Raw genomic sequence first — 10126 nt, 5'->3', positions numbered from 1 at the left:
GCTGAGAGTTCTATGTTGGAATCTGCAGGCAGCAGGAAAAGAGAGGCACTGGGCCTGGCTTGAGCTTTTGAAACCCCAAAGCTCACCTCTAGTGACATTCTTTCTCCAACAAGGCCACACCTCCTAATCCTTGTCAAGTAGCAGCATTGCCTAATGACCAAGCATTCAAGCATATATGAGCCTATGGGGGGCATTCCTATTCAAACCACCAAAACCACATAGTCAGTTTTGCCACAGTAACACCCCTATTTCTGGTACTTGGTTTCTTTTCCTGTTGCTATGATAAAATATTATGACAAAAGCAATTAAAATGAGAAAGGGGTTATTTATAATCATAGTTCAAGGATATAATACATCACGTGGGGAAGCCATGGCAGCAGGAGCTTGAAATGGCAGAACACATTGCATCCTCAGTCAGGAAGCAAAGAACAATGAATGTATACTGAAGCTTAGTTCCTTTTCTCCAAGTACACAGACAAGGACCCTAGCTAGGGAATGGTGCCACCCTCAGTGGACAGGTCTTCCCACCTCAGCACAATCTAGATAATTTCCCATGGACAGGAATAGAAGTCATCTCCCAGTTGATTTAAGATTTGGCAATTAACACTAACCAGCATACAGCTATAAGGAAAAATGAAAAAAAGTATAGCTTTGCTATAGCTATATGATAGTTGGACTGTAATGCAGACATTTTGTGCAGACATTACAAATGGGATACATGTGTGTGTATGCATATATACACTCAAACATCTGGACAGAGGTGTTAGTAAAGATAGCAGCAGGATATAGATGGCATAGTCAAATTGATGTGAGTGAGGTTCAACACAGAAATGGTTTATTTGTAGCACATAGGCAAAATATATGGAAACCACAAGACATTATATAGAATCTGGAGGTTTTAAGTAGCAATACAATGTTATAGGCCTGCCTGAAGAGACATGCAGAGTTATGTGAGACCACCATTTGACAGGTCTTAGGTCTTTTCCGAAGAAATGATTGGTTGTCTTGGCCCCTCTCAGTGTTTTTTTTTTTTTTTTTTACTTTTATCTGCATTTATTTTATGCTGAATTTATCCCCGTGTCATAAGTTTTTGTTTCTTCAGTTTCTTCTGGGATATCTTTTTCTTCTGTGCAACCTCCTCTTCTGGCTTTGGGACAGTCTGTTCCTTTTCCCGTGAGGATCATCCGATGTGGCAGGGGGAGCTCATGTATGGGTTAATCCGGCCGTGAGCTTTGTAAGTTCGGCGATGCATCTTAGGTGCTTTGTTCACCTGGATGTGTTCGATGACCAGAGAATCTACGTCTAGACCCATGCATTACTCTCTGCATTTTTAAGCATGTGCAGCAAAAATTCAGCACTCTCTTTCGGCCACTGACCCTGTGTCCAGCTCCACTGTTTGGCCCGGGCGCACCTGCCGTCTCCACCATTGTATCCCCGGAATGGCACACATTGCTTCTTCAATGTGACATCTTTCAGGTATTTGGTGGCTTTTCGGATATGCACACCCTTGATGGCCTGGGCAGTTTCACGGGTATTCTTAAAGTGAACCCGGAGATTTGAACCTCTTGACTTGCATGGTTTTGTAGGGTTTTCTGGGTCGAGAGAGTAGCGGACCATCTTCACAGGTTACCTCAGGTCGCTTACAGGAAGAGAGCCCTCTCAGTGTTCTTTTGTCTTTTTTTTTTTTTTTCAATTCTCCAAGGCCAGCCAGAAGCCTGACTGTAAACAGATCCTTTGGTATACTCTGCATAGCTAAAGTTTCTTAGTGCACACAGTAGGGCACTGAGAATTGAGAACAGAACTCGTGAGATCAACAGAAAATGTCCAGTTCAGCAAATGTCTGCCAACATGTTAATAGAGGAAGTCTTGGTGTGTTGACTAGTCAGCTTTCTGTTACTGTGAGAAATAAATGACATAAGCAACTGCTAGCAGAGGAAAGATTTATCTCGGCCATGGTTTTAGTCTGTTGCTGCCCTCTCCATTTCTTTTGGATCTGTGGTGAGTCAGAACACATGGTAAGGAGTTCGTGGTAGGAAAATGCTGTTCACACACTGTCAGTCAGGAAGGGCTGACGGAGGAGTCTCCAAATCGTCTTCAGGGGCATCCTGCCAGTGCTCTGACTTCCTTTTACTAGACCCTGCCTCCTACAGATCCCATTGCTTCCCAGTGGCACCATGGGCTGGGGGGCATTCCAGCAATTGGCATTGGGCTTATGAAACAATGTTCTTTCCCCTTAATTGTATTTCCCAGTTTTTGGAAAATAAACATATGTGACTTTTATGTATATATATTTTCAAGACAGTCTAACTATGTAGGGACTGGAATTTTTCTATATAGACCAGACTAGCCCTAAACTGATGGAAATCCTCTTGACTGTATCCAGAGTGCTTGGATTAAAGGCTGTGCTACCACAACCAGCTGTGTCTACTTCTTCTTCTTCTTCTTCTTCTTCTTCTTCTTCTTCTTCTTCTTCTTCTTCTTCTTCTTCTCCTCCTCCTCCTCCTCCTCCTCCTCTCCTCCTCCTCCTCCTTCCTCCTCCTCTCCTCTTCCTCCTCCTCCTCTTCTTCCTCCTCCTCCTCCTCCTCCTCTTCCTCCTTCTCTTTGAACTCTTCCTCCTTCTTTTTGAGATAGGGTCTCACTCTGAAGCCCTGAATGACCTGGAATTCTCTATGTATTCTAAACTGGCCTCAGACAGAGCTCTACTCATTCTACCTACTGAATGCTGGCTGTGGTAGTTTGAATGTAATTGGCCCCCATAAGCTCACAGGGAGAGGCAGTATTAGGAAGTGTGGCTTTGTTGGCGTATGTATATATGGCCTTGTTAGAGATAGTATGTCACTGTGTGGGTGGGCTTTAAGGTCTCATATATGTGCAAGCCACACCAAGTATCACAGGCCACTTCCTGTTGCCTTCTGATCAAAATATAGCCAGCACCATGTCTGTCTGCATGCCACCATGCTCTCTGCCATGATGATAATGGACCGAACCTCTGAAACTGTAAGCCAGCCACTCCATTTAAATGTTTTCCTTATAAGAGTTGCCATGGTGTCTATTCTCTACAGACATCTAATAAACAAGCAGGTCCCTAATTGAGACATACATGGTCCCCTGGAGAAGGGGAGAGGTGCAAGATCTGCTGAGCAAATTGGGAGCACGGGAAGAGGGGGGAGGAAGCTAGGAGAATGAGAAGGGGAGAAGAAGAGGGTGCCGAGGACATGAGGGAGCAGACAGTATGAGTCAGGGGAAGAATACACGATAACAAGAATGGAGATATCATAATAGAGGGAGACATTTTTGGTTTACAGAGAAATCAGGCACTAGGGAAATGTCTGGAGATCTACAAAGATGACACCAGCTAACTATCTCAGCAATGGAGGAGAGGCTACCTTAAATGCCCTCCCCTGATAATGAGATTGATGACTGACTTATATGCCTTCATCTAGCAGCTGGTGGAAGTAGAAGCAGACACCCATAACTAATCACCGAACTGAACTGGAACCCAGATGCAGAGAAGGACCAGTGAAGAGCACAGAGGTCCAGACCAGGCTGGTGAAACACACAGAAACAGCTGACCTGAACATCCGGGAACTCTTGCTCCCCAGTCTGATATCTGGAATACCAGCATGGGACTGATCCAGACCCCAGGAATATGGGTTTCTGTGAGGAAACCTCAGAAATCTATGGGACCTCCTGTAGAAGCCCAGTATTTATCCCTAGCATAGGTGTGGACTTTGGGAGCCCATTCCATATAGAGGAATACTCCCTGAGCCAAGACACACGGGGTTGGGCCTAGGCCCTATCCCAAAGGATACAAAAGACTCTGATGACACCCTATGGAAGGCCTCACCATCCAGGGGGAGCAGAAAAGATATGTGACAGATAAGGTTTTAGTTGGGGGGGGGGAGGATGGGTGAGAGAAGGGAACTGGGATTGTCATGTAAAACAATCTTGTTTCTACTTCAAAGAAAAAAAGTTGGAAAAAAAAAAAAGAGTTGCCATGGTCATAGTGTTTCTTCACAGCAATAGAAACTCTAAGACACTGGGATAAAGCTCTACCCCACTGTGCCTGGCCTTATTTTTTAAATTAAAATTCTTTTCATGCAAATAGGTTACTTCAAATTACCTGGAAATCATGAATTTATTTTGCCAAAATTTAATTGTCTTATACCTATACAACCAAATGTCCCTTTTAAACATTAACCCTCTTTACTATATCCCTAGGGAGCTAGGTAGATGGCTCAGTCATCAGTTATCTGTTCCATAGGAATGCAGTTCAGTCCCCAGAGCCTGATGTGGTAGTGTGCATCCTAGGGCTCCCATGGAAAGACAGGAGGTGGACACAGCAGAGTCCCCGGAAGCTTGTGGGTCAGCTAGCCTGGCACACACAGTAGCAAACAAGAGGATATAAGGTGAGGGCTGATATCTGAGGTCTTGTGGCCTCCATACATGTGCTGCTGTGGAATGCACAGGTCTGCACTCATATGCATATGCTTGCACACACACACACACACACACACACACACACACACACACACACACACACACACACACACCACAGAGATAAAGCTATTTCCAGGGCTTCTGTAGTCAGAAACAAGAAATTTTCCTAAGTCCAGTGTTAGCATTTGAAGGTAGGGTAGGTTAAAGGCTTAATTTGGGAATATTTAGTCCCTTTTGGTGAAATTTTTGGGATCTTCCTGCCATTTAGAGTTATGTATACGAAAATTCTCCAAGATCTTTAGAAATAAAATAAAAACCCCTCAATATATGCCCATACACAGATCAAATATGAAGTTATTAAGTGAGGGTAGGAGATCCAGCTCAGAAGTTAAGAGCACTCACTTCTCTTGAGGAGGACCTAGATTCAGTTTCCAGCATCTGCAGAGCATCTCACAACCATATGTAACTCTAGTTCCAGGGGACCTGATATCCCCTGTAGACACCAGTATTCATGTAGCATGCATACACACATTCACAAAAATGCACACATCCCTGAAAGAAAGTTATTAGATGAGTCAGTAAGTAGCATTATCAAAACATTTCTTTTGAGAGCTCTAGTTTTAAATAGCACAGGCCAGTTTCAAACTCACCACCTCTCAAGTGCCGTGGTTCCAGGCATATTCGGTGACAGCCAGTTTACTTAACATTGAGGATCAAACGAGGCCTTGTCCATGCCTTGAGGACACTCTACCAACAGAGCTACATCTCCAACCCTAAAGCATTATTCTTGAAATGAAATGAATTTATTAAGTCAAAGTAAGGTGAAAGAGCCCACCACATGTCATTACGTGGTGTGTGTCAAACATTTATATTATTGATTAGTGAACTCTGCTCCCTCATGTAACAGCTGTAATGTGTGCACTTGTTTTTCTTTCTTTATTGTAGTCTTAGGACTTTGATAATAATGTATAATCTCTTAGGAGTATTGTTGATATTGACTGCACTTAGCCAGAGATGAGCATTTTATGGTCTGCCTTCATCAGAAAATTTTTGCTTTCTATGAAACATTCAACTATGTAGGGTTTAAATTTCTCCTCTTCCCGGGTATTGCTTTTCTCTTTAATGGCACATTTTAAAAAAATTGTTCTTTGAATTATCTTCTGGGGAAAGTGTGGGAAGATGTGTGCGGTGTGTAAAAATGCTGAGAATAAAAAGTGCTAGTAAAAGGAGACCCTTGAAGGCAGTAGGGGAAAGCTGTGTGATTCCTGCCACTGTTGCATAAATGACTCAAAGCACAGAGGCTTGGAGCAAAGCAGGGTTTTCATCCTACACTCTGTGCACCGCTGCACAGAGTTCCCGTGGGCTTACATACAGGGCCACCCGAACTACCTCTGTCCTGGTACAGTGAGAAGGACCCTGCTTCCTTACACTTTCCAGTTCAGAGCCTGGCAGCAGAGCACCTCTGCTCCTGCTTCCCTTGTCTCCTGCCTTTTTCTATCCTTTGCTGGTCTCTCTTTTCTACTTTAAAATTGTGATTATACTGCAACCACCAATACTGCAACCACCAGATGATCTAGGATAACCTCCTTATTTCTAGGTCATCTAACTTGCAACCTTCATTACCCTGCCATACAATCTAACATATCCATAGTTTCCAGGGACTAGGATTTGGGAGATTCTATCTACCTTTGCTATAGTCTGTTTTCTAGTCCCTAGGCAGGCCTACCTGTCCCACAGATAAAATACATTTGCCCCATCCCAAGGTTTCCAAATATCTCATTTTATTAGAGTGTCAATGCAAACTAAAACAAGTTCAGCAAGACAATGTCCTGGGTTCAATTCCCAGTACCACCAACAAAAATTCCCACCAACAAAAACCTCCAGTTAAATCTAATTAGCACAGAAGTTCTGAATAGCATCAACTATGGTTACTCTTCTATTCATTTATTTAAATGATTTGTTTTTATTTACATGCATATGCATCTGTGTATGTCACATGTGTGTGGGTGCCCACCAGAAGAGGTCATTCCTTGGAACTAGAGTTATGGGTGATTGTGAACTGCTTTCTTGGTGTGGGTGCTAGGACCAGGCTGGCTGCAAACTTGTGAATCTCCTGCCTCCTCCTCTTCAGCACCCCCTGCCACTACAACTGTCTACATGGTTATTCTGCCTACTACATGAGTGTGCTGGGTAGTGTATGTCAACTTGACACAAGCTGAAGTCATCTGAGAGGAGGGAACCTCAATTAAGAAAATACCTTCAAAAGATCAAGCTCTACGAAAGGCAGTAGGGTATTTTCTCAATTAGTGATTGATGGAAAAGGGCCCAGCCCATTGTGGGTGTGGGTCCTGGGTTCTATAAGAAAGCAGGCTGAGGAAGCTGGGTGGAGCAAGCCGGTAAGCAGCATCCTTCCATGGCCTCTGCATCAGCTCCTGCCTCCAGGTTCCTGCCCTGCTTGAGTTCCTGTCCTCACTGTTTTTGATGATGAACTGTTATATGAAACTGTGAGTGAAATAAACCCTTTCCATCCCCAACTTGCTTTTGGTCATGGTGTTTCATCACAGCAATAATAACACTAATTAAGACAATGAGTTACAAGAAGAGGAATATGACAGTAAATTTCTTTTTTGAAACAAAGAGTGAAAAAGCAGCTTTTAGTGACAAAAACAACCTGCTAGTTTAGGATTGCATACTGAACAAAAACATTTTATTTAACTAATTCAAAAAGAAGCCTGGAGAAGAGGAAAAGGGAAAAGACTGGATGAGATATAGAGAAAAAAATAGCAATATGATTGACTTAAACCTAATCTGAACATAGACATTAAATGAAAATGATCTGATTATTCTGACACATGATTAGATTGTATACAAAAATGTGAAGTCCGAAAATGCAAGAAACACATTTTACTTTAGTTTCTTGTGAACGTGTTTGATGGGGAATGGTTATTTTACCTTTCATGACTGCTTTTCTTTGTTCAAAGCACACGCTTTGTAATTTTTTTTTTTTTTGCCAGGTAGAGGACATGTGTTGGGAGATGTCAGGTGGGGGTACGTCCTTTCTATTCCCCTCCCATCTTCCCTGTAGTATTTTGTCATTATGTAGCCCAGGCTGGCCTCAAACCTTGGATCCTGTTACCTGAGTTCTGGGATTGCAGGAGAGCTGTGCCACCTTGCAAAACAAAGAAAGGAGTCAGAGGTGGTACAGCTCTCCTGCAACAAATAGGTATACAGAGCCACAGATAAATTACAAAACATAAGGCCAAAGGAACATTCCAGAGCCATTTTGAGAAGCTCCAAACACACCCTTAGGTGCCCAAGGCATTACATTCCTTTTTGAATTTTTAAAATAAATTATTTGCCTTGCTATTTTCCAAGTGTGGATATTTGGCTTTTCATATAGGATTCTTTTCCTACCTCTGTCCAAGGTTAGCTTGGGGGTGAAGCTGCCTTTCTCAGGTGAATACCCTGATGCAGGTTGTGCCATTAGCTTTTCCATGCCTCTGTATAGATGACAACTGTGCAGCTGGCCTACCTGTTGATTCCATGGCCTTGCAGTGTCTTCGAAGCACTTGGACCTTATTGTCCCTGTGGACATCTGTGAAGCAGACATTGCACAGCTCCTTGATGGGACATTATCTTTGTGTGAACATGCAGTGGGGTTCTGAGGTTGAATTTGAGGTTACAGTCTGAAGTCAGGCAGGGGAAGAACTGCACAGTGCCCTTCTGGTCTAGCCCTTCCCCTCTTTAAAACATATTTTCTCACTCTGCTCTTCAGTACTACTGCTATTAACTGCAGACATCAGGGCAAGCACAAGGCATCGCTCTGTTTCCCATTACTACAAAAAAACACCCCACTCAGTTAACTTATTTTTTTTGTATTTTTTTTATTAATTCAAATTAGGAACAATTTGAATTAATGTCAATCCCTCCTCCCACTCCCTCCCCTCGCCCCCAACCTCCCACCTACCTCCCACCCCATCCACCCTCCACTCCCCAGGCAGGGTAGGGCCCTTGACGGGGGGGGGGCTCCCCAAAGTCCACCACATCATCCTGGGCTGTGCTTAGGTTCTCCCCCATGTGTCTAGGGCAAGAGAGCATCCCTTCACGTGGGATGGGCTCTCAAAGTCTCTTCTTACACCAGGGAAAAATACTAATCCACTATCAGGGGCCCTCTAGAGTGCAGAGGCCTCCTCATTGACATCCATGGTCAGGGGTCTGGATCAGTCCTGTGCTGGCCTCCCAGACAGCAGCCTGAGGTCCATGTGCTCCCCCTTGTTCAGGCCAGCTGTTTCTGTGGGTTTCACCAGCCTGGTACTGACCCCTTTGATCTTCATTCCTCCCTCTCTGCAACTAGGCTCCAGAGTTCAGTTCAGTGTGTATCTGTGGGTGTCTGCCTCTGCTTCCAACAGCCACTGGATGAGGACTCTAGGATGGCATAAAAAGTAGTCATTCGTCTCATCAGAAGGGTACTTAGGTTATTCTCTCCACCATTGCCTAGTTTGTCAGTTCATGTCATCCTTGCAGATCTCTGGAAATCTCCTTAGTGCCAGATCTCTCCTCAGACCTATAATGGCTCCCTCTGATATGGTATCCTGCTCTCCTCTATTCTTCCCCCAACTCAACATTTCTGCTCCTCCATTTCTACCTCTTCCCTCTTCTCCTCCTCTCATTCAGGCAGCTCCCCCTACCCTACCCTCATGCTCCCAATTAGCTCAGGAGATCCTAACCCTTCCCATTCTCAGGGGTCCATGCATTTTTCCCTTAGAGTCCTTCTTGTTTCCTAGTTACTTTGGTGAAGAGGATTGTAGGCTGATAATCCTTTGCTCTATGTCTAAAATTCATATATGAGTTAGTACATATCATATTTGTCTTTTTGTGACTGGGTTACCCCACTCAGGATGGTTTCTTCTAGTTCCATCCATTTGTCTGTGAATTTCAAGATTCCATTGCTTTTTTTTCTGCTGAGTAGTACTCCATTGTATACATGTACCACATTTTCTCTATCCATTCTTCAGTTGAGGGGCATCTAGGTTGCTTCCAGGTTCTGCCTATTACAAACAATGCTGCTATGAACATGGTTGAACATATGTCCTTGTTGTATGAATATGTGTTATTTGGGTATATGCCCAAGAGAGGAATTGTTGGATCTTGAGGTAGACTGATTCCCATATTTCTGAGCAACTGCCATACTAATTTCCAAAGTGGTCTTGCAAGTTTGCACTCCCACCAGCAATGGAGGAGTGTTCTTTTTTCTCCTCATCCTCTCCAGCATACATTGTCATTGGTGTTTTTTTATTTTAGCCATTTTGGCTGGTGTAAGGTGGTATCTCAGAGTTGTTTTGAGTTGCATTACTCTGATGGCCAAGGATTTTGAGCACTTTCTCAAGTGTCTTTCAGCTATTTCAGATTCCTCTGTTGAGAATTCTCTATTTAGTTCTGCACCCCACTTTTTAATTCCATTGTTTGGTGTTTTGGTGGGTAGCTTCTTGAGTTCATTGTATATTTTGGAAATCAGCCCTCTGTCAGATGTAGGGTTGGTGAAGATCTTTTCCCATTCTGTGGGCTGACTGTGTCCTTTGCCTTATAGAAGCTTCTCAGTTTCAGGATGTCCCATTTATCAATTGCAGATCTCAATGTCTGTGCTACTGGTGTAATGTTCAGGAATCAGTCTCCTGTGCCAATTTGT

General features: G+C 43.5%; 1 pseudogene; it reads right to left on the bottom strand.

Moving 5' to 3' along the window:
- Positions 1 to 1058: 1058 nt before the first annotated feature.
- LOC100750459 lies at positions 1059 to 1635 on the bottom strand (annotated as a pseudogene).
- Positions 1636 to 10126: the final 8491 nt, after the last annotated feature.

Source organism: Cricetulus griseus, chromosome 5 (assembly GCF_003668045.3).
Source record: "Cricetulus griseus strain 17A/GY chromosome 5, alternate assembly CriGri-PICRH-1.0, whole genome shotgun sequence".
Classification (NCBI taxonomy): domain Eukaryota; kingdom Metazoa; phylum Chordata; class Mammalia; order Rodentia; family Cricetidae; genus Cricetulus; species Cricetulus griseus.
This window is presented reverse-complemented; position numbering and strand designations above follow the sequence as displayed.